General features: G+C 46.6%; 1 protein-coding gene and 1 long non-coding RNA gene across 6 annotated transcripts in view; one reads left to right on the forward strand and one right to left on the reverse strand.

Annotated features, from left to right (window-relative positions):
* DPP6 (dipeptidyl peptidase like 6) overlaps positions 1-23,984 on the forward strand; it is a 618,762-nt gene that overhangs the window by 185,355 nt on the left and 409,423 nt on the right. The window lies entirely within an intron of this gene.
* Positions 9,051-17,206, reverse strand: LOC114815980. 2 transcript variants are annotated; one of them, XR_003763760.1, is made up of 3 exons: positions 17,126-17,206; positions 12,226-12,366; positions 9,051-9,165 (listed from the first exon to the last, which is right to left on the reverse strand). It is a non-coding gene; the product is annotated as an uncharacterized LOC114815980 (long non-coding RNA). The 2 variants fall into 2 exon arrangements; XR_003763759.1 differs by lacking the exon at positions 17,126-17,206 and having other exon boundaries at positions 12,226-12,425.

Below are 23,984 nucleotides of genomic sequence, written 5' to 3' on the forward strand. Positions count from 1 at the left end.
ACCCTCATTGTTACTGACAGAATCCCCCTCTTAGATGCCTCTCTTGGTCAACAATGCTCAGTTCTTTTTTTTTAAAATGGCATTTGTTATGCGCTTACTGTATGTCAAACACTGTTCTAAGCACTGAGGTAGATACATGTGAACTAGGTTAGACACAGTCCCTGTCTTGCATGGGGCTTACAGTCTCAGTAAAGGGGAGTAAAGGAGAACTAAGGCATGGAGAAGATAAGTGTCTTGCCCAAAGTCACACAGCAAAGCATTTGGTAGGGTCGGGATTAGTCGCCTGCTTATTAACACTATTGTAGTGTGCCTTACTGTAGCATGTTGCTATATTTGCGATCTCGCTTTTTATTGTTTATTGTCGTCAGACTTTGAATTTGATCAGGTCACCCCTTAATCGAGTCTACCTCCGACCCTGCTCATCACCCCTTTTATTAACACGACTATATTGTATCATACTGTATCATGTTGCTATATTAGCACCACTGTATTGTATCATATTGTATCATGTTGCTATATTACCGATTTTGTTTATTACTGTTTATTGTTGTCAGTGCTGCCACCCACTTCTCTGGCCTCGCCATGTCCCTCCTCCCCCCCTCCCCCCTCCCGCCCCTTCCTATCCTCCCCTTCCCCTTCCCCTCTCTCGCTCAGCTCTTTCCCGCTCTCTCCTCTGTCTCCTCCCCACCTCCTCTCTCCCGCCCTAGAACCCCACTTTACCAGCGCTACCCCTCTTCCCCCTCCCCCTACTCTTCCCCCCACCAAACCCCCTCTTCACCCCCTCCCCCCTTCTCTCTTCCCCACCCATGCCCCATCCCAGTCCTCTTGTCCCACCGCCACCCCTCATCCCCCTCTCCTCGTCCAGGGCCCCGCCACCTCCTTCCCATCCAAACCCTCCCCTCCCCCCACCCTTCCCCCCCTCCTCCCCTTGCACCCACAGCTACTTTCAAGTGTGGCCTCTGGAACCCCCGCTCTATTACAGGCAAGCTACCTTTCATCCATGACCTTTTCCTCTCCCGCTCTCTCCTCCTCCTCGCCCTTTCGGAAACGTGGCTCTCTACCGAAGACACGGTCTCCGCCGCCGCTCTCTCCAGCGGAGGCCTCTCCTTCTCCCACTCCCCCAGACTCACCGGTAAGGGAGGAGGCGTCGGCTTCCTCCTCTCGCCCCGATGCCGCTTCCGCACTATCCCTCCTCCCCCCTCCCTCTCCTTCCCCTCCTTCGAAGCCCATATCATTCGCCTCTACCACCCACTCCAGTTACTTGTCGCCGTCATCTACCGCCCTCCCGGTCCCACCTCCGACTTCTTCAACCACCTTGACCCCTTTCTCACCTTCCTTCTCTCCTTCTCTCTGCCCACTCTGATCCTTGGAGACTTCAACATCCATACGGATGTACCCGATGACTCCTCTGCCGCCCGCCTGCTATCCCTCCTCGACTCTGCCGACCTCCTCCTCCACCATACCGCGCCCACTCACCGACTCGGTCACACCCTCGATCTCGTCATCTCCTACCGCTGCACTATCTCCTCACTCACCAACTTTGAAATCCCTCTCTCGGACCATAACCTTCTCACCTGCCTCATCTCTCACACTCCCTCCCCCTGCAAATCTTCGCTACGGCCCCACAGAGACCTCCGCTCTCTCGATCCCATCCGTCTTTCCAATAGCATCTCGCCTCACCTCGCCGCCCTGTCCTCTCTTCCCACTCTCGACGAGCGGGTCTCCGCTCTCAACTCCACCCTCTCTACTCATCTCGACTCTCTCGCCCCCCTTTCCCTCCGCCGCTCTCGCTCCACTAACCCACAGCCCTGGATCACCTCCTCCGTCCGCCTCCTACGCTCCTATGCTCGAGCTGCTGAGCGCTGCTGGCGAAAGTCCAAGCACCAAGCTGACCTCACACACTTCAAATTTATCCTTTCCTGCCTTAACTCTGCCCTCTCCTCCGCCAGGCAAAGCTTCTTCTCCTCCCTCATCGACACCCATGCCCGTCACCCCCGCCGATTGTTCCGGACCTTTAACTCTCTCCTTAGGCCCCCTGTTCCTCCCCCTCCCCCATCTCTCACCCCTAATGATCTGGCCACCTATTTCCTCACGAAAATCAACACGATCAGGTCTGAGCTCCCCAAAGTCACCCCTCCGCCTCCCCCCTCCCCCCCAACAACCCCCTCCCCTACTTTCCCATCCTTCCCTGCAGTATCCTCAGAGGAGATCTCCTCCCTCCTCTCAAGTGCCACCCCCTCCACCTGCGCCTCGGACCCCATTCCCTCTCACCTTCTTAAAACCATCGCCCCTGCCCTCCTCCCTTCCTTAACTTCTATTTTTAACGCACTCAATCTCCAAGGGCTCCTTCCCCTCTGCCTTCAAACATGCCCACGTCTCCCCCATCCTAAAAAAACCCGCTCTTGACCCCACTTCCCCCTCCAGTTATCGTCCTATCTCCCTACTACCCTTCCTTTCCAAAATCTTAGAACGAGTCGTCTACAATCGATGCCTAGAATTCCTTAACTCCCATTCTCTCCTAGACCCCCTCCAATCTGGCTTCTGTCCCCTCCACTCTACCGAGACTGCTCTCTCTAAGGTCACCCATGACTTCCTTCTTGCCAAATCCAATGGCTCCTACTCCATTCTGATCCTCCTTGACCTCTCTGCTGCCTTTGACACTGTCGACCATCCCCTCCTCCTCCATACCTTATCTCACCTTGGCTTCACGGACTCTGTCCTCTCCTGGTTCTCCTCTTACCTCTCTGGCCGATCATTCTCGGTCTCCTACGCTGGAGCCTCCTCCCCCTCCCATCCTTTAACTGTTGGAGTTCCTCAAGGGTCAGTTCTTGGCCCTCTTCTGTTCTCCATTTACACTCACTCCCTCGGTGAACTCATCCGCTCTCACGGCTTTGACTACCATCTCTACGCAGATGACACGCAGATCTACATCTCCGCCCCTGTCCTCTCCCCCTCCCTTCAGGCTCGCATCTCCTCCTGCCTCCGGGACGTCTCCACCTGGATGTCGGCCGCCACCTAAAACTCAACATGAGCAAGACTGAGCTCCTCATCTTCCCTCCCAAACCCGGTCCTCTCCCAGACTTCTCCATCACCGTGGATGGCACGACCATCCTTCCCGTCCCGCAGGCCCGCAATCTCGGTGTCATCCTTGACTCGTCCCTCTCGTTCACCCCACACATCCTATCCGTTACCAAGACCTGCCGGTTTCACCTCTACAATATCGCCAAGATCCGCCCTTTCCTCTCCACCCAAACGGCTACCTTACTATTACGGGCTCTCGTTATATCCCGGCTAGACTACCGTGTCAGCCTTCTCTCTGACCTCCCTTCCTCCTCTCTCGCCCCGCTCCGGTCTATTCTTCACTCCGCTGCCCGGCTCATCTTCCCGCAGAAACGATCTGGGCATGTCACTCCCCTTCTTAAACAACTCCAGTGGTTGCCTATCGACCTCCGCTCCAAACAAAAACTCCTCACTCTAGGCTTCGAGGCTCTCCATCACCTTGCCCCTTCCTACCTCTCCTTCCTTCTCTCTTTCTACCGCCCACCCCGCACGCTCCGCTCCTCTGCCGCCCACCTCCTCGCCGTCCCTCGGTCTCGCCTATCCCGCCGTCGACCCCCGGGTCACGTCCTCCCGCGGTCCCGGAACGCCCTCCCTCCTCACCTCCGCCAAACTGATTCTCTTTCCCTCTTCAAAACCTTACTTAAAAATCACCTCCTCCAAGAGGCGTTCCCAGACTGAGCTCCTCTTCCCCCTCTACTCCCTCTGCCATCCCCCCTTTACCTCTCCGCAGCTAAAGCCTCATTTTCCCCTTTTCCCTCTGCTCCTCCACCTCTCCCTTCCCATCCCCACAGCACTGTACTCGTCCGCTCAACTGTATATATTTTCATTACCCTATTTATTTTGTTAATGAATTGTACATCGCCTTGATTCTATTTAGTTGCCATTGTTTTTACGAGATGTTCTTCCCCTTGACGCTGTTTAGTGCCATTGTTCTTGTCTGTCCGTCTCCCCCGATTAGACCGTAAGCCCGTCAAACGGCAGGGACTGTCTCTATCTGTTGCCGACTTGTTCATCCCAAGCGCTTAGTACAGTGCTCTGCACATAGTAAGCGCTCAATAAATACTATTGAATGAACCCAGATCCTCTGACTCCCAGGCCAGTAGCTGGTAGTACTGCAGTTTCTTCCAGTAGGCTTCTTCCTGCTCAGTTCCCATCGGGTTCGGCCATCCAGACTTCCTTCTCTGTTGATGAAAGTGGCCTCTTTTCTCAAGTTTCTTCCAGTCCCAAGATCACCACTATTTCCTTAGGCACCTGCCTTAAACCCCTGAGACAAGCACAGCAGCCCTCAAAGAACAGCATGGTTTGGGGCAAGAGGGGAGGGAAGGGGAGATAGAAATCTACTTAGAAGACTCAGAGAATTTACAGACAAACCAATAGAGCACTGCTGCTGGGAGTCAAAAATAAACCATACCACTTGATATGCTAGAGTTATGCCAAATCCTTCCCCAAACACTCCCCTCCATGCCAAGCCTTTCTGTGGGAATGTGCCTTTCTGTAGCTCCAGTTTAGAATAGAAAGTAACGGCTCTTAATGTTAGCAAATAAGGTTGCATGTTGTTTATCCTGTGGCAGTTTTGTGTATATAGTGGAAATGGATATTTACTTTTAAGGTCATTACTAAAGTCCCAGATGATCCTGGTTTTTTGGGTTTTTTTAACCCCCTAGCTGATACATCAATATATTAAAAGCAAAATTCAGACGTGTCCTTTCCGAACGAAATACTTTCATTTGCAGCAACTGTGTTTTCCCCTTTCTCTTTCAAGCCAGGCACAGGTTTAGACTATCTTTTATGCTCCAACTCCCTCTTCCCAAACCCTGCCTCCCAACTCTGGACATACGTTTCTCGGGTTATTTTGGAATGGGATTTGATTATTGCTCTGCATTAAGCGGGGTCCAAATTTTCTCTGGTTAAGAAGACAGAATGGCTAAGGAGAGGCCCAAGGAAGTGTATATCACGATGTTTTGCTTGGTGTTGAGCCTTGAATCCCTTGCTCAGCCCCAGGTGGAATTGAAAAGGTGGTCCCAGCTGTGGCAACCTCTAGAGGAGCAAGGAAGCCTGTCACTTAGTGTTCAAAGTTTATAACTCCAAATATCCTGCTCCCTGGATGCGGGAGCATCAGTAATACAAAGTGAGGTCGTTGTTGACCTCCACCCTCTAGATTGTAAACTCATTTATGAGCAGGGATAGCTCTGCCAACTCTGTTGTATTGTCTTTTCCCAAGCACTTAGTACAGTACAGTGCTCTGCATACAGTAAGCACTCACTAAATACCTTTGTCTGATCTGATGGATTGATTGACCCATTACTCACTCACTCAACAGTGAAATCAGTCAGAACAGCAGGTCAGAAGTCAGAATGTTGGGTTTCCATTTGGGGAGGTGCCAATACATCAGACCCTGGAACTCTGCTTTCTAGTGGTCTCTTCTTCCTGACACTTTGGGGATGGTGTCCCCCTCTGGTGCCATTTCTGATGCCCCATCTGATGTCCCCCTCAAGGTGCCATTTCCATACTCAGTGGAAAGACCAATCTAGGGGTTCCCTCCACCCTGCCGAGCACCCCCGGAGGTAGAATGCACATCCAGCCTTCCCAGTCCTTGGCATAAACAAATGACCCATTGTCAGCTCTTGTTTATTTAGGCTTTTGCTCGATTCTTCCCTCACCCTCCACATCCCCGGATATGAACAATTTGACCAGATAGGAGCTGGTTATTTTGGAGTTTGGCCACTGCGGCCCACTGTGCCAAGACAATTTGCAGGACTCTCCCTTCCCCATCTTTCACTGTCTTTCCCGGGGCAGCCAGGCCCACAGATGAGCTTCTTGGAAAGAAAGTGACCACTGGGACTTGGGTTCCGGGCAGGCTCCAGCTGGGATCCTCGGAAGGAAGGGCTGGGGCAGAAGGTGGTCGTTAAGAGACGGAGAGTATTTACGGGCTTCCAAGCATCTGAAGGTTTGGGGCACACACTCCACCCCTCACGGCCATCTCCTATTTGGAAATGGGAACCCAAAAAATTGTGAGGCTTTTGCCGCATCTCATCCATACAATGATGATAATGGAATTTGTTATGCACTTATTGTGTACTAAGCACTAAACAAGATAAATCAGGTCTGGCACAGGTCCTGTCCCACATGGGGCTGACAGTCAAAGGTATCTCCAAGCGTTCATCCCACCTTGTACATTCTTTAATCCCTTGGATGTTTTCTCAAGTGCTGCGACCTCTGGAAGGGGGCTGGAGCAAACCCGTCAATCCTTTTAGCACTGGTCATTGGCCTGGAGCAGCTCCAGAGTAGGGTTCAGGCTGAGGGACAATCAAATGGATTCTTCTTTTGGGTAGACTTTCCCTCAAGTCAGGCTGAATTTAATCTGTGCTCCTTAAAGACAGCCTTCAATCAGTCATTCTTATTGAGGATTTACTAGGTGAAGAGCACTGTACTAAGCTCTGGGGAGAGTACACTACAACAGAATTAGTGGGTATGTTCCTGCCCATAATGAGCTTGCAGTCTAGGGAGGGAAATAGACTATTAAGGTTCCAATTAGGGTGGCAAAGTCTGATTTCCTTATCCAGCAGTTGAGCAGTCCCAGTTCAGTTTTATTTCTTTGCTTTTTTTTATTGTTATTTGTTATGTGCTTACTATGTGTCCAGCACTGTGCTAAACATTGGGTAGATACAAATTAATCAAGTCAGGCACTCTCTCACATGGGGCTCACAGTCCAAATAAGAGGGAGATCAAGTATTGAGCCCTCAGTTTACAGATGAGGAAACTGAAGCCCAGAGAAGTGAAGTGGCTTGTCCATGATTCCACAGTAGGCATGTGCAGAGCGGGGATTAGAGCCCAGGACCTCTGACTTCCAGGTCCGGCCTCTATCCAATAGGTCATGCTGCTCCTTACTTCCTAGCTTTACACCTGTTTCGAAAGCTGCTTTTTCTGTTCCTGAAGGAGAGAGGTTTTCCCGGGGCCACTCAAACTTTGGAAAGAGAAATGCCCTGTGCAATCATTCTTTGGGCCTCTTAGTTGCAAACACAAGAATCCATAAAATTGATTCAAGAAAAGAAAATATCCATTGAGATACAATTCAGCTGGGTTGTCCAAGTGAAATTTAAAATTTTTACCAGGTGGGGAGACTGCTTATTATGTAAGGGATGTTGGCTCTGGAAATGTTTTCTGCCCATGAATAATTTTGGGGATTTCTTATTGTCTGGGTAGCCTGAAACCCAGATCTTTCTATCTGGAAAGCAGAAGCAAAGGTCTGTAGATTCTCAAGCCTCCTACTGCATTTTGGATTCTTTTTGCAGTGTTGAGCTGTGTTTTCAGGGGGAAGAACTAATCTGTGGGAGCATGGACCCAGGAGACAGAAGACCTGGGTCCTGATCCTGCTGTACGACCTTGGGCAAGTCACTTATTCTCTCTGGGCTTTGGTTTCATGATCGGTAAAATCACTCAATCAATCAATTGTATTTATTGAATGCTTACCATGTGCAGAACACTCTACTAAGCATATGAGAGAGTAATAATAATAATTGTAGTATTCAAGTGCTTACTATATGCCAGGTACTCTACTAAGTGCTGGAGTGGATACAGGCAAATCGAGTTGGACACAGTCCCTGTCCCACATGAGGCTCACAGTTCTAGTCCCCATTTTACAGATGAGGTAACTGAGTTCCAAAAAAGTGAAATGAGTTGCCCAGGGTTACACAACAGACAAGTAGCAAAGCTGTGGTTAGAACCCATGGCCTTCTGAATCCCAGGCCCATGCTCTATCCACTAGGCCACGAGTTGGTAGACCTGTTCCTAGCCCACAAGTAGCTTACAGTCTAGAGGAGGAGACAAATATTAATATAAATAAATGACTATGTGCATTCGTGCTGAGAGGCTGACGGTGAGGTGAATAAGGGGCAAAAATATAAGTGCAAGGGTGTCAGAGAAGGGAATGGGAATACAGTGATAATCCCTGCCTCCTCCCTACCTTTTAGGTTGCGAGCTGTTTGTGAAGCTGAGACAGTGTCACACCTGATTATTATATCTATCTCAGCACTTAGCACAGTACTTTGGGTCACAGTAAGTGCTTAATAAATGCCATAACTAATTTTCTCTTGGGAACAGAAAGGGAAGCAGGTTCCTGGCCAAGAGGTTGGGTGAGCGAATGGCCCAAAGCCTAGTGAGAATCGCATGGAGCATCTGAGAAACCTTAAGGCAAGAAAAGAGGAGGTTTAATATAGAGGTGGCCATAGGAGGGGCTACAAATCGGAACATTGATGCTGGAGAGAGAGGCGGTATCCACCTCATCTCAGTTGTCCCTTTCCAACCTCACTAATTGTCCCATTGTGTACTGCCCTCAAGTGCTTAGTAGAGTGTCGATCACTTAGCAGGTACTCAATAAATGCCACTGATGTATTCCACTATGGCTCTGAGAACTTCATTCAGTCAAATGGAATATCAAAACACTCATAAAGTGCACATATAGCCTAGTACTAGGGATTTGGAATCCAGGTTAAAAGGATAGGTAATGGGCCTGCCCTCAAGGATTTTACAGTCTATCCAGGCATACTAGATGGGCAAATAGGACATCAGTTTAACTGTGGACAGATTGAGTAATTTCAAAAGTGAGCTGAAAGCAGAAAAGCAGGTTGGGGATTGAGATTTGATAGGTAAATTGGAGTGTCGGATCAGAGCCTCTGTGGTTATTGCAGTAAGCCCCGTACTTAGAGAACAGACCATTCTTAGCATCTTGGTAGAGGAGTAACTCTTGACAAGACCCAGAGCGCATGGCTAGAATGAGATAGGAGAGATGAGTACGTTCTAGAATTGTTTCTTTTTCTATCTCTTTCTGAAAGAGAAAGTTCACATAGTTTTTTAAAGTACTTTGTTGACAAGACATGTACTTTCAGCCTTGCCATTTTTCTTTATGACTGTCTGACAGTATCTGAAAAGCAAGTGAATAGCTATACTCCTGTGTTAAATAACAGATTAGGCAGATCAGTAATGGACTACAGCATCTTTAAGCAGATTTATTTGGGTGATTGAGGTATAAGCTCATAATTCACACTGTAAACGCAATCCTTCTGTACTCCATGGCTAATTCCCAGGCAGGTTCAGGTAGACGGATCACTGAAAAGGAAAGCAAGATTGGAATTGGAAAAAAATGGCAGAAACTTGTGGTTCTAAACTCAACCAGAGTAGCGGTACTTATTCCTTCTGGGCCGTCAGTGGATGTGCACACTGTAGAGCAAAGTATTTTAACTTGAGGAGAGGAAGATTGTAATATGGTAATGCTGGCTAACACCTGCATAGGATTAACGTGATTATAAGTAGTATCATTATGGTTAGCAAGGATATACTGAGGGCCCACAAAGCCGAGTACTGTAATAGGTATTGTGCCTTGTATTATATTAGTCTTCTAGATTGCAAGCTCGTTATGAGCAGGGAGTGAGTCTACCAACTCTGTTATCTTGTACTTTCCCAAGCACTTAGTACCGTAGTAGCGCTTACACCCTAGAAAACGTCCACTTCAGAAAATCACAGCTGACTAAGGAAAGCCAGAGGTCAACCCGCTCTGGTTCCATAAAGTTCCAGTTCCTCCAAGATATGTCTCAGGGATAATCGAGGAGACTTGAGGTCCTAATATGCAGCTCCAGCCAACAGTGTGTTTTTTCTAGGAGGGGAAAAAGAATCAACTGAGAAGAGAATTTTGACAAAGGGCAAAAGTGTAAGCTGGGGGACACCTCTGAGTGGAAGCTCCCTGACTTGGTGCAGTGATTGTTTGCATAGAATTAGAGAATTGTGTGTCTGGGAGCAGACTTGGAGGTCTTTTCCTGCCTTCCAGCAGGACCAGACATAAGCCACCAGCCTGGGTGAAAATCCAACCTTTATTGACCATTTCCAGAGATTCCACAACCCCCTCCGGAGGGAAAGTTTGGTGTTTTAAGAACCTTTTCTGCCAAAAAAATGTCCATGTCCCTATCTAATCCCGTTACGGCACCTGAAGTCCACTTTTTTGCTCTGTTTTAAGGGGAGCTAGAGGATAGCTGGGTTGGATTCTTTACAAAAATCTTTCGTGTACTTGAAGACATTGTTAAATCTCCTCCAGATGACATAGTACAAGCCCTTTTTTCCATTCTGCATAGTAGCTGTTTTCAAACCCTTTCTCCATTTTTGCTCCTTCTAACTTTGTCCAAGCTGTTTGTGATCCTGTTTAGAACTGAGAACCAAACTCAGTTCTCTATGAGGCAGGATCTGAGCCAAAGTGAATAAGATGGATGATGTATTTTTTGCTGGTCCATGTCCCTGTGACAGTTGCTATTCCAAGAGCAGGGTTGCTTCTTGCTGACTCGTGTTAAAAATGAAGTCCACTGTGACCTCCCCGGCTAGAATCTGAGTTTTTTGAGGGCAGGGATCATGTCTACTAACTCTATTGGACTCTCTCAAGCACATCATCCAATGCTATGCACAGCATAGGTGCTCAATAAATCCTGTTGATTGATTGACCCCCAGTGTCTTTCCTGCCAACCCCATACAGAGTCCGTCATTCTCCTCTTAAGTGCATGTCAGCGTTTCCACGAAGGACTTGCTGTGCTCCGCTAGCCAGGGCTTTGTCCAGTATGGGGGAGGGGAGGTGGAATTGGTTCTGAAAAATGTATTGGGAAATTCTTGACATGGAATCAATCAATCACTGGTATTTATTGAGCACTTAACTATGTGCAGAGCCTAAGCGCTTGGGAGAGTTCAGTGCCATAGAATTGGTAGATATGTTCCTTGCCCACTAGGAGCTTACAGTCTAGAGGGGAAGTCAGACATGAAAGTAAAGTACAGATGTGTACATAAATGCTGTGGGGCTTCAGGGGGGGATCAATATCAAGTGCTTAGATAACAATAATAATTGTGGTATTTGTTAAGTGTTTACTATGTATTAAGTACTATTCTACGCACTGGGCAGTTACAAGATAATCATGTTAGGCACAGTCCTCCCACATGGGGCTCATAGTCTAAGAAGGAGAGAGAACAGGGTTTGAATTCCCATTGCACAGATGCGGAAACTGAGGCACAGTTAAGTGATTTGCCCAAGGTCACACAGCAGGCAAGTGGTGGAGTCAGAATTAGAACCCAGGTCCTCTGACTCCCAGGCCTATGAGCTTTCCACAAGGCCAAGCTGCTCTTCCTTGCCTGAGTTACAGTACTGACTTATCTAATGGGACCCTGGATTCTGTGGTTTTCTTTACTATCATTTCACCCAAGACCAACCCAGGCTCACCCAGCCACCCAAGCCATCCGATCAGTTTTGCCCTGTGCTCAATACTCTGTGCTGAGCTTCAGAACCTGCATGGAGATGTAATCGTTGGGGTCAGAAAAATGATCATTTGGTTTCTGAGTAAATCATAAAGTAAAACTGATATTTGGGGTTCCTGTTATGCTTTCTTCCTGTTTTACTGCTTAGACCTTCGGATATTTTGCTACCCAAAAAATTTAGTCATTTTTATGAAGATAATTTGTCAGAGGTTTGAAAATTGGACGCTGCGGATATATGGCAGTGGTGAATTAATGATGTCTTTCTTCAGTGCTTTGTCAAAGTCTGGTGCAGTGTGCTTTCCATAAGGTAGACCCTGCATTACTTACTAACATCCGAGGAATGTGCTGTGGGGATTAATAAGGCCTGATGCTCTTTTCTGACTTGCCAGGACTCATTGCAGCGTGGCTCAGTGGAAAGAGCACGGGCTTGGGAGTCAGAGATCGTGGGTTCGAATCCCAGATCCCCCACTTGTCAGCTGTGTGACTTTGAGCAAGTCACTTAACTTCTCTGTGCTTCATTTACCTCATCTGTAAAATGGGGATCAAGACTGTGAGCCCCATGTGGGACAACCTCATCACCTTGTATCCCCCCAGCGCTGAGAACAGTGCTTTGCACATAGTAGGCGCTTAACAAATCATCATCATTAGAGGAGCGAAGGGAGCAGGCTGGGTTGTAGTAAGAGAGTAGTGAGGTGAGGTAGAAAGGGGCAAGGCGATTGAGGGCTTTAGGGCCATATCTATTGATTGGAAGAGGTCTCTGTTGTCATTTTGGAACCAATACTACTGTGCATTGGAACCATTAGTACTGTGCATTGCACTCAATAGGCATACAGTGAACACCATTAGTAAAACTTCTTTTCTTCGATCAGAAATATGCGGGCTCACCTCCTCCAGGAACCGCTCTCTGCACACAGCCTGTCGTTTCCACATGTCATCAGGGCATTCTGGAAAGCACGGGGAAAGCTGCTCTCTTCTACTGTGTCTCAGTCTTCATTTATCTGTTAGGAGCGGCGGGACTCATGGAGTCTGGCAGGAACAGAGACACCACCCATCCTGCTCATCTTGGCCGACCATTGCAACACTCAGTCAATCTGTCAAGTGTATTTAATGAGTGCTTACTGTATGCAGAGCACTATAGTAAGTGTTTGGGAGAGAACAATAGAAAAATATAACAGGCACATGCCCTGCCCACAGTGAGCTTACAGGTTCAGGCAGCCTCTGGCAATCAGTATTCCTGTTCATTTGAGGTTTGGGATAGGTGCCTCCAAAAAATTTTCACACATCGTGGTTAAAGCATGGGCCTGGGGGTCAGAAGGACTTGGGTTCTAATGCCACCTCCACCACTTGTCTGTGTAACCCTGGGAAAATCACTAAATTTCTCTGTGTCTGTTACCTCATCGGTAAAATGGGAATTAAGACTTTGAGCCCCATGTGGGGCCTGACTCTGTCCAACCAGATTACCTTGTGTCTACCCTAATGCTTAGAACAGTGCCTGACACAGTGCTTAATAAATAGCATTAAAAAAACTATTGCAAAGAAATAATTAATTAGGCCAAGGAAGCAAAAGGTAAACACAGCAACTTATTCATTGTCATTGATAGTGTCTGTTTTCAGCACCTTCCATCTATGCCTCCTATTGGGGAAGGATGAGTTGTTGTCCTGCTTTTCCCCTCCCTAATTAGCAAGGCCGTGACAGAAGTGAGCTAACTAAACGATCTGCTAGATTGTAAGCTTCTCGAAGGCAGGGATCATGTCTTTTGACACTTGTACTCTCTCAAGTGTTTAGCACAAAGAGCTCAGTTTCAATTGATTCATTTTATTAGGGAAGCCATACTACAGGTCATTGTTTGTCTGCCATTCCCAGCTGCCCTGATAAGGTGGAAAACTCAGAGAGGCCAGGTTGTGCCTACTCATATGGTAACCCCATACAGGTGTACCCATAGTTGGCACCCAGGCTTTAAATGAGGGTGATGAGGAATTTTCTTCCCACCCCTGAGCATCTGTGTCTACTGTTGGGGCTACAGCAGTGTTATTTTTACTATTATCTCTATTATTATTCATTACAGGCTTACTATGTATCAAACATTGTTCTAAGCGCTGGGATAGGTACACATTAATCAGGTTGGACATAATCCCTGTCCCCCATGGGGCTCCCCTTTTGGTTGGACTTAGTCTCTGGCTCGAAATCTGTGAGGTGTCTGAGAAGCAGCGTGGCTCAGTGGAAAGAGACTGGGCTTGGGATTCAGAAGTCATGGGTTCAAAATCTGACTCTGCCACTTGGCAGCTGTGTGACTTTGGGCAAGTCACTTCACTTCTCTGAGCCTCAATTACCTCATCTGTAAAATGGGGATTAACTGTGAGCCTCACATGGGACAACCTGATTACCCTGTATGTACCCCAGCGTTTAGAACAGTGCTCTGCACATAGTAAGTGCTTAACAAATACCAACATTATTATTATTATTAAAAATAGGAGGGAGAACAGGTATTGAATCCCCATTTAGCAGTTGAGCACAAAGGCACAGAGAAGTGAAGTGACTTGCCCAAGGTCACACAGCAGACAACTGGTAGGGAAGGGATTAGAACCCAGGTCCTTTGACCCCCAGTAGGCCATGCTGCTTCCCTGCTATTGGTTCATTTTCCCACAGGAGTGCATTCCCCGTATCTTCAAAACCCACTGGGAACTGTACACAGGCTGCTCCTGGACTTTAAGCCGTTCTTGAGTGGCTAGGAAGGACAACAGCCCCTTTCCGCCCTTATCGATTCCCAACCCAAACGCTTTTCATAACAACCAGGTGGTTTGCAGGGTCTGGGGAGAGAGATGTGTGGGTTATCGAACACACAAAGGATATCAAGGAAGGAAGGGAGGAAGGAATCAAGTTCTTTTGGGGTCTTCTAATTAAGTGCTCCTCTCTCTTTCCCCTTCACCTCTCCTCAGCTGAGTCCCCTTTCCCTCTGCTCCTCCCCTCTCTCCCCCTCCCCTCTGCACTGTGCTCATTTGTATATATTATTTATTACCCTATTTATTTTGTTAATGAGGTGTACATCCCCTTGATTCTATTTATCGTGATAATGTTGTCTTGTTTTTGTTTCATTCTGTTTTGCTCTGCCGTCTGTCTCCCCCAATTAGACTGTGAGCCTGTCATTGGGCAGGGATTGTCTCTAACTGTTGCCGAATTGTACATTCCAAGCACTTAGTACAGTGCTCTGCACATAGTAAGCACTCAATAAATACTATTGAATGAATGAATCAATCAAAGTAAGGATTTACTGAGCACTCTTACTGCTTAGCTGCTTGCAGACTAAGAGAAGTGGAAGAAAAGAAAGCAGAGAAGCTTAAATCCGAAAGAAACTCACCAGGTCTCAGATCCTGGGATATGAGGAGAAGGGGTGAGAAACGCCCCTCAGTTTGAATGTGAAAGCAGGGACTAGTTCCTTTTCTTCTAGTTAAAGGTCTTTTAAGCAGGCCTCCGGGCCCCACAGGGATCAAGTGGCCACAGGCTCTACCACTACTGGGATGTGCCTACAAGGAGAAACTTAGTTTGCCAACAAAGATTTCACAGAACAAGGCAGTCTTGTTCTGGCAAGGGAATAAGTATCCAACCCAGATTTGCAAAAATGTAAATTTCTGATTCCCTCAGGGTGGCTAGTGATTTCTCCCAGGAACAGAAAAGCTTCACCACATTCTGTTTCGGTACAGAACTGGGCTAGCCTTATGACAGAGACCCATCTTCACACCCGCAAGGTGTGGAAAGGACTGCTCACTTGCATCATTTTCATCAGCCATAACTGCAGCAAGAAATAACAATCACTGTCTGATTTGAATCTGAACGCACATATATGCCGTATTAAGCACTACCGCCCAGCAAAGGATCCAAAGGAAAAATAGGGGACAAAAATACTGTGCCCTGGAAAATTGTCAGTTCTTATTTGCAAAGATGTTTATCTTCATTTTCTTATTTTTCCAGAAAAATTTCCTGTAGGGCATCCTTACAGAAATGTCTTGGACAGGGGCAATTTGAGAAGCTATTGATTTAGTTTTTGTTCTGTTGGATAAAAGGGAATGGAGTGTTCAAACTATAATTGATGGTAATTTTTTTTTAAACCAATTGGATTATTAAGGCATCTGGTGTTTCCATGATAGGCAGGTTCCTTTATCGTGATTGGAAGAAAAAAACCTTCACAAAGCTAAATCACACTATGCTAAATAATTAAAGCTCACACTGTCTGTAGGAGTTAACATATTATTATCATTTAACATGTATTGAGCTCCAAAAATGTGCTAAGCACCAAATCTAAACAGTCACATGCATTCTGACTCCAATTATTGGATTACAGTTAAATAGCTTTGTGTTTTAGATGAATGACTTCGTGGAGGCCAAGTAAGGCAGTTACTTAGGCTACCCTCCATTTCCCTATAACGAGGGGTTCCTTTCTTTCAAGTACCCATGTGGAAGAAGCTCACATTGTAATACTCATGGTGCCCAATGCTTTGTGTGGTAAAAACACAGCTTATGGCAGAACCCTGTGGAATAGATAAAAATGCCAACCAAATTTAGGTTCAAATCGAGCAGGGGCTATGCACAAAGTGAACTTGGGGCTATTTTATCCAACAAGCATCAGCGTGTGAATCAGAATTCTCATCCAATACCTAAGTGAACTAGTCATGAGATTTTTATGTCAAACAGATGAACCATCTGAAGGTTTTATATCAGTCCCCCGGTACCCTCAGGAGGCGGAAATGAGAAACTCGGGAATGTAATGCATCAACTGCAGACGGGGAAGGCACATCAGAAAAGGAGAACCAGAGATCAGAAACAGCTCCTGAGCTACCCTCTCCCCTACTCATCACAGAGTTGGAAGCAGCTGCTTCCTTACAGGGGTTCTCCAGGTAGTCAAGGCACACAGCAGAGCACTTGTCTGTGTGACCTTGGGCAAGTCACGTAGCTTCTCTGTGCCTCAGTTACCTCAACTGTAAAATGGGGATGAAGACTGTGAGCCCCATGTGGGACAGGAACTGTGTCCAACCTTATTAACGTGTATCTACCCCAGTGCTTAGAACAGTGCTTGGCACAGAATAAGCACTTAACAAGTACCATAATTATTATATGCTCTGAAATTGCTTTATCCTCTAGGCTGTAAGCATCTTGTGGGAAGGGAATGTGTCTACCAACTCTGTTGTACTTTACTCTCCCAAGCACACAGTAACTGCCCAGTAAATACCACTGATTGATTAATCCAGGACTAGACCCAGAGCCATCCAGATCCCTTCCACCAGAGGGAAGTAGCCGTTTTCCAGGTTTCAGCCACAGCACACTAAATTCTTCACTGTAATGAGGAGAAAATCATCAGGCCGAGGTGCAAGGAGAGTCAGACTAAGCCAAGACCCATCCGTCTCTGATTCATGAGCAACGTTGGGCCCTTTGGAGTAAGACAGAGCCTAGTGACAGCGATATTAATATTAATACAGCAATTCATTTTTGCTATCAGTGAGCCCCTCTAATACAGTGCCTCTGTCCTAAATGATTCCACCTGTATCTGAGAGGGTCCCTCTAGTCATTTTGGCTGCCACCCTGATTTACATTGGCTTCCGGCGGCACCTGGTAAGTAATGCCTCCGGAGTCTGCTGATGGATAACCGACTCACAATCACAGGCATTAATTTAGCACTGAGCCATGCTAGGAGTGAGGATGGAGAAGGATGAAAAAAAGCCAGTTTGGGTTCTAAGTCAGAAATCATTAATCAACTCTGGTCCAGCTGGGCTAGCTTGATCTGGTCGAACTCACTGAACTCTTCTGGACCTGGAGAATTAGCCCCAGATTTGGCTCTTTCCCACGCTGAGGTTCAGTTCTTGGAGCCTTCAGCAACGTTATGAGGCAGTTGGATGGGACTGTCTCTATGACATCATGCATTTGTTCTTGATTCTTGTCGGGGAGATCTGCCTATCCACCACTCAGCCTATTTCCACCACACTGAGAGGGGATTGAAAGGGAATTTGTACTGGGATAGAGTTGGAAGCCAACAAACACCAGTATTCAGTCAGTCAGTTGAATTGATTGAGTGCTTACTGTGGGCAGAGCACTGTACTAAGTGCTTGAGAGAGTACAATGCAACAATAAACAGACACATTCCCTGCCCACAATGAGTTTATGGTCTAGAGACTGTAGTCTATAGTCTACAGTGCTTATCAATGCCCCATAAGCAGGAGACCTTGGCTATGTTGATTGGGTTTGTCCTTGGTTTCATCTAATGTCAGTCAATAGTACTTATTAAGAACTTAATCTATGCTGAGCACTACACTCTGTGCTTTGAGAGTACAAAAGAGTTAGTAGACATGGTCCTGGTCCTAGATTGGCACTAAAATAAATTACATGTGAAGTAAGCAAAAGGGTTTAACGATATGTGCGTCAGTGCCACCGTGAGAGGGAGAAGGAGGAATATTCGAAGTGAATAGGTGACATGGAAGTGTTCAGGTGGCAAGAGTATGGCCAAAAGGGTGGAGAAATGAGATTGATCAAGGAATTCTATTTTAAATTCAGATATCTCAGTATGTACTCTTTCTAACCCTTGTTTTCTCATTTCTCCTATTTTTAACTTTTGAAATTTCAACCCTGAGGGCCACAAAGAGAAATTGCTGTCACGCTCAAATTTTCCTTAAAGAAGGCTGAATGGTAAAGAAAGAGGGGAAACGCTTTCTGAATCCAGTACCTTCCTCCCCTCCACCTTGACAATCAATCTCTCATTTTTTCATGACTTCAAACCTGCCAACCAGATAGACCCACAATGATGAAAGATAATGGGTTCAGGAAATGAACATAAAATGCCGTTCATGTGGAGATGTTCATATAAAGGCGGCAGCTTAATGAGTTTAAATTAACTGATCATTTTCTCAATCTGATTGACTCACCGGGGACTAGGGAGAGCAGGAGGAGCGAATGGAGTTGGAGAAGGAGTCATGACTGGGGAAAAGGAAGTTGCAGAACAAAGTTCTGTACTTCACAAAGATGCCATATGGCCTGGCAGACTGAAAGAAGCTTAAAGAAGTCATTTTTCTCAGGCAAAACTCAGAGCTGAGGCAGAGTCTTGAGGTTGAGAACACAAAAATAGACTTATTACAGATGTCGGTAAAGGCCTGCTGTGGTCACCGTTATTCAGGAAAAATAGCAGGAAGGACTCTTGCAGAAGATTAGAGGGCTAAAGGATGAGCTGTTTGTGCCTCAATGTCAGGAGTGTTAAATTAAAATAGAAAAAAAACCTTTGTCATTATAAAACAAAGTTTCTTGGGTCTCAAGTATTCTAGTGTGTGGCTTTGCTCAGAGAGAAGAGTGGATTCAGTCAGAACAGTTGTTATAAAGTAAATGATGAGAAACTGGATATAAATCTCCTGCACTGTTTCGTTTTTGAAAAGACTGATTTATTCATTCATTTAGTCGCTTTACAGAGCACTTAATTTGTGCAGAGCACTGTACTAAGCACTTGCGAGAGTACAATGCCATAATAAACAGTCGCATTCCCTGCCCACAATGAACTTAGAGTCGAGAATGGGCAGAGACAGACATCAATACAAATAAATATAATTAGAGATATGTACATAAGTACTGTGGGATTGAGAGGGGGAAAAGGCAATGGGCGGTGCAGAAGGGAGTGGATGATAAGGAAAAGTGGGGCTTACTTCGGGAAGACCTCGTGGAAGAGATGAGAAAGTGTTGGTTTCCTCTGAATCTCCGAATTTGGCGTTCACTTCAATTTTGGCATTGTAATTTCTTACCTGAACATGAAGATGGTAAGAGGACAAACACATATTTTTGAAGTGTTATATGTAATAATGATAATAATAATGATGGCATTTGTTTAATGCTTACTATGTGTGAAGCACTGTTCTAAGCGCTGAGGAGGTTACAAGGTTATCAGGTTGTCCCACAGTGGGACAGTGGGGTTCACTGTCTTAATCTCCATTTTACAGATGAGGTAACTCAGGCACAGAGAAGTTAAGTGACTTGCCCAAAGTCACACAGCTAACAAGTGGTGGAGCCGGGATTAGGACCCATGACCTCTGACTCCCAAGCCCGTACTCCTTGGAGAAGCAGCGTGGCTCAGTGGAAAGAGCATGGGCTTTGGAGTCAGGGCTCATGAGTTCGAATCCCAGCTCTGCCACTTGTTGGCTGTGTGACTGTGGGCAAGTCACTTAACTTCTCTGTGCCTCAGTTCCCTCATCTGTAAAATGGGGATTAAGACTGTGAGCCCGACGTGGGACAACCTGATTCCCCTATGTCTACCCCAGCGCTTAGAACAGTGCTCGGCACATAGTAAGCGCTTAACAAATACCAACATTATTATTATTATTATTTCCACTGAGCCACACTGCTTCACTGCTACAGCCACACTGTAGCCATTTGACACCTTTAGAAAAGGCTGCCATCAAATCCTGCACCATTTCAAAATGGAGAACCAACTGATATACTTTAGATAAACTGGTTTGGAATCAAAAGCTATATGTTAGCATCCTCCCCTCCCCAAAACAGTAAGCTCCTTCACTAGACTAAGCTCCTTGTCGATGTGTCTACCAACTCTGTCGTACTGTACTTTCTCAAGTGCTTAGTACAGTGCTCTGCACCCAGTAACATGGTCAATAAATACCACTGATTGATTGGTACTCCATTCCCACCCACGTTGGTGAAGTGAGGGGGTACACTTGCTCCTCCTTGGAGGAGCACAATGCATGGTCAGAGACTAACTGGAAAGTCTACATGGCCTAAGATGCACCTTAGCCTTCCTGGCCAAGGATAAGAGTCATTGCTGCCTAGATGGCCTGGCCTCTCCACCTTCCATTCCCATAAAGAAGAGGGCATTTTAGGGGCCTCAGGGCTCATCTATTGGCATTAAGGGGTCTGATGAGACCCCCACCCCTTCCTCAGGGTGAACCCCACCCAGGCGAACCCATTCAATCCAAATGAAGTCTGTAATGAGCTATAGGTATGCAACAGGTGTATCCCTACAAAGAGGGATTTGGAACAGATTTAGGGGGATCTTAGTCCTGTTCAATCAATCAGTAGTATTTACTTAACACCTACTGCGTGCAATTGTAAATGTATTGAAAGACCTGGAGTTGAGCTATGGATGCTCAGGCAGGTTATTTGTAACCGCGTTAACTGGAATCTCCTGGGGACCAAAGTATTGCTGGGAAAATAAACTGTAGCTGCCTGGATTGCCCTTAACCATCCCCTAAGCCTTTTGTGTTTGTCCTACGTCAAGTAATTACATCTGTAAATAACACTCTTTTTCCCTACTTCTTGCCTAGAATTGTTGAACCATCCAGAGGAATTTAAATGTTGTTTTGAGAATGTCCTGGCCCTTCGTCATGTTTAATAGAAGTCACTGTATTTACCGAGTACAATGCACTGTACAAAGTGCTGGAATCTAAATCCATTGTCCCGCCCCCCCCCCCCCCCCCACTCACCACCACCTCTGTTTATCAAGGAGGAGTTGTGGGGTTACTGCCCTTCTCTGGGACCTTTTTTCCTCTGAATATGGACCTCTCCTTTTTTGCAGAGGTGAGCTATATTTCTCTTCTACCACTTGCTCTTCTCTTGGCTAGGAACTCTGTCACTCTTCAGATCAGATACAACTCTCACCACATTCAAATTTCTCCTCAAATCCCATTTCCTCCAATAAGCGGTCCCCAGTTCATTTCCCAGCACTCTAAATCCCATCATCCCTTGAGCCAACTCTTGCACTTATGAATGTAATTACAGCCTCATTAGCACTCATGTGTACATGTCTTGTCACAAATGTGACCCTGTGACAATGTATATTGCTCCTCAGAGCTGCATCTCAAAAATTCCCACATCCTAGGAACTCCCCAGGCCATTTCGCTAATGACATCGCTCATTGAGTGTCCTCCCAATTTAAAAAAATGGTATTTGCTAAGCACTTACTATATGCCAGACACTGTACTAAGTGCTGGGGTAGATGTAGATAATCAGGTTGGACTCAGTCCATAGACCACATGGGGCTCACAGTCTTAATCCCTATTTGATAGATGAGATAACTGAGACCCGGAGAAAGGTAATTGATTTGTCCAAGGTCATACAACAGACAAGTGGCAAACCTGGGATTAGAACCCAAGACCTTCCAACTCCCAGGCCCTCACTCTATCCACCAGGCCATGCTGCTCCTCCCGTGCCTGTTAATGGCTACCACATACCCCATTCAAAGCCATGAAGGTTAGAAGAGGGGCCTGAAGATTGCAGATTTCCACTGTAGAAACAGAGCCTTCAATTTATTGCAATGCCAAACAAGGTAAAAGAGTTATACAACAGGTCGACTTCATTTGGGAAAATTTAAAGGGATGCTAACAAGCTCTGGACAGGGTTGCCGCTGTGGGCTCCAACCGAGGGGATGCGTCGGCTCCGCCAACTGGGAACGTTTGAGTCGGCCACCCCTTCCCAGGGTAACACCGTTTTGTCTGTTGTCCCGTCTCTGTGATGGGGTCAAAGGAACAACACATTTAGAAGTCAAAAATAGCTCCCGCAAGCTGGAAAAGGCAACTTTCCCAAGCCCATTCTGGATCATCATCAAGCTGTGTTCAGGCTCTAATGCAAACACCCGCTTAATTAAGCCGTTCTACATTGGCCATAAATCTCATTTTACATGGTGTTTTTCAGCATTGCCCCCTATGGACTGCAGGCATTCTGCAGGTGTTCTGCAGCAAACCATGAAATGCAGCTGCCACAGAAGTGTCTCAGAGAGCAGGGTCTAAATGACTAAAGCTGCATAACAAGCAGACAAAATTGCTGTTTGTTTGACCAGGAGGCTGATGCGCCCAACAGCAATAACCTGCCAAATTGAGAGTGTGCACAGCCGTTTCCCCCTTCAATCGATCAGTCAGTCAATCAGTAGAATTTATTGAGCGCTTGGGAGAGTACAGTAGAATTGGTAGACACAATCCTTGCCCTCAAGGAACTTGCCTCATCCCCTAAATGACACCAAAGAGATGCGGGAACATCCTCCAGCAAGCTTCAGAATTAAATCTGGTTCAGGTTTCTGCAGTAAACGTAGTGATATTTGGCATCTATATGTTTGCTCTCTTTCTACATTTAAGTACGTTAAATGTACTTAATCTCTTTCTCACCCAACGTCTGTAAAAATGCCTTCTGAGGCCTTCACTCGTTTCTTTGGAGCACTGACGTTTTGGGTTTGCAATTTGGAAAGCGTTGGCAGTCTTACAGTGGGGAATCCAATTCCTGGCTAAATTGTTCTTCTCTAAGCAAGTGCATGTTGTACCATGGGGGAAACTTGCACTTACTCCGGTACCTCCGTACTGTGTTCGTGTAGGACCATACCTGAGCGGGTGAATGATCTGTAAACTGGAGGAAGCGATCGAGTCCCTGTTGAGGTGGCCATCCTTTGGGGTGGCTCAACCTGGACCCCTTTTGCCATCAGAATGGGGAGAACCATTTGAGCCAGGCCCGGCCAGGCCCTTTTCACGTGCCCATGTAGTTAGTGCGGACGCCCCATCTTGGGTGGAGCCTGGAACAGTCCTATGGTGACTGCCACTTGCCTACTACATGACCTTGGGCAAGTCACATAACTTCTCTGTGCCTCAGTTTCCTCATCTGTAAAATGGAAATCAGATACTTGTTCTCCCTCCTGCCTAGACTGCGAGCCCCATGGGGGACAGAAACCATGTCAGACCTTATTAGCCTGTATCTAGCCCAGTGCTTAGTACAGTGGTTGGCACATAGTAAGAATTTAAGAAATATTACAGTCATTATTGTATTTAGGAGCAGTGTGGCCTAGAGGAAAGAGCACGGGCTGGGGAGTTAAAGGTCCTGAGTTCTAATCCCTGCTCTGCTACTTGTCTGCTGTATGTCCTTAAGCAAGTCTCCTAACTTCTCTGTGCTTCGGTTTCCTCATCTGGAAAATGGGAATTGAATCCTATTTCCCCTCCTTAGATTGTGAGCCACACGTGGGACAGAGACTGTCAAACCTGATTAATTTGTATCTACCCCAGTGCTTAGAACAGTGCTTGGCACATAATAAGTGCTTAAAAAGTGCCACAATTATTATTCTTTGTATTGTTATCATTAGGCAGAACTAGGTAGAGGTTGCAGTCGCTGTACTCATAACTGCCCAGTGTACCCCTTTCTCCACACCACCCCTCTGCCTGTGGAGTCAAGTGTCTGGAATATTCAGAGTGGTGGCATTGATGATCCGTTCCGATGAACCTAGCCCACTTCCCCAAGATTTCTTCCAGAAGAGGACAGTCTTTGATTTCCAATCCATCCAGGCCAAGCCTAGAAGGAGGGTACTCTTCTTCCCATTCCGGAGTTGGGGGGTAGGGGGTGTCTCCCCACCACTGCTATTGGAAAGAATTTAATGGACCACTCTTTGTTCAACCACTCAGGGGTCAAAGTGTCCTTTGAGCAAAACACTTCCCGTTTTGGCAGAGCAGGCAGCCCACAGCAATGTCACTGTCAGCAAACCCCTAGGGTCAGAGGGAGATTGTGAACCAGACAATCCAAGAGGGGAGTGGAAGGAAAAGGAAGAGAGTGACAGGGAAGGAAGGAGGGGAAATGACTCTTCCTCCTTCTCCATGGAAATCACTCTTCCTCCTTCTCCATGGAAATCGCCTTCCTTGATGTG

This window comes from Ornithorhynchus anatinus, chromosome 13 (genome assembly GCF_004115215.2).
Source record: "Ornithorhynchus anatinus isolate Pmale09 chromosome 13, mOrnAna1.pri.v4, whole genome shotgun sequence".
Taxonomy (NCBI): Eukaryota; Metazoa; Chordata; class Mammalia; order Monotremata; family Ornithorhynchidae; genus Ornithorhynchus; species Ornithorhynchus anatinus.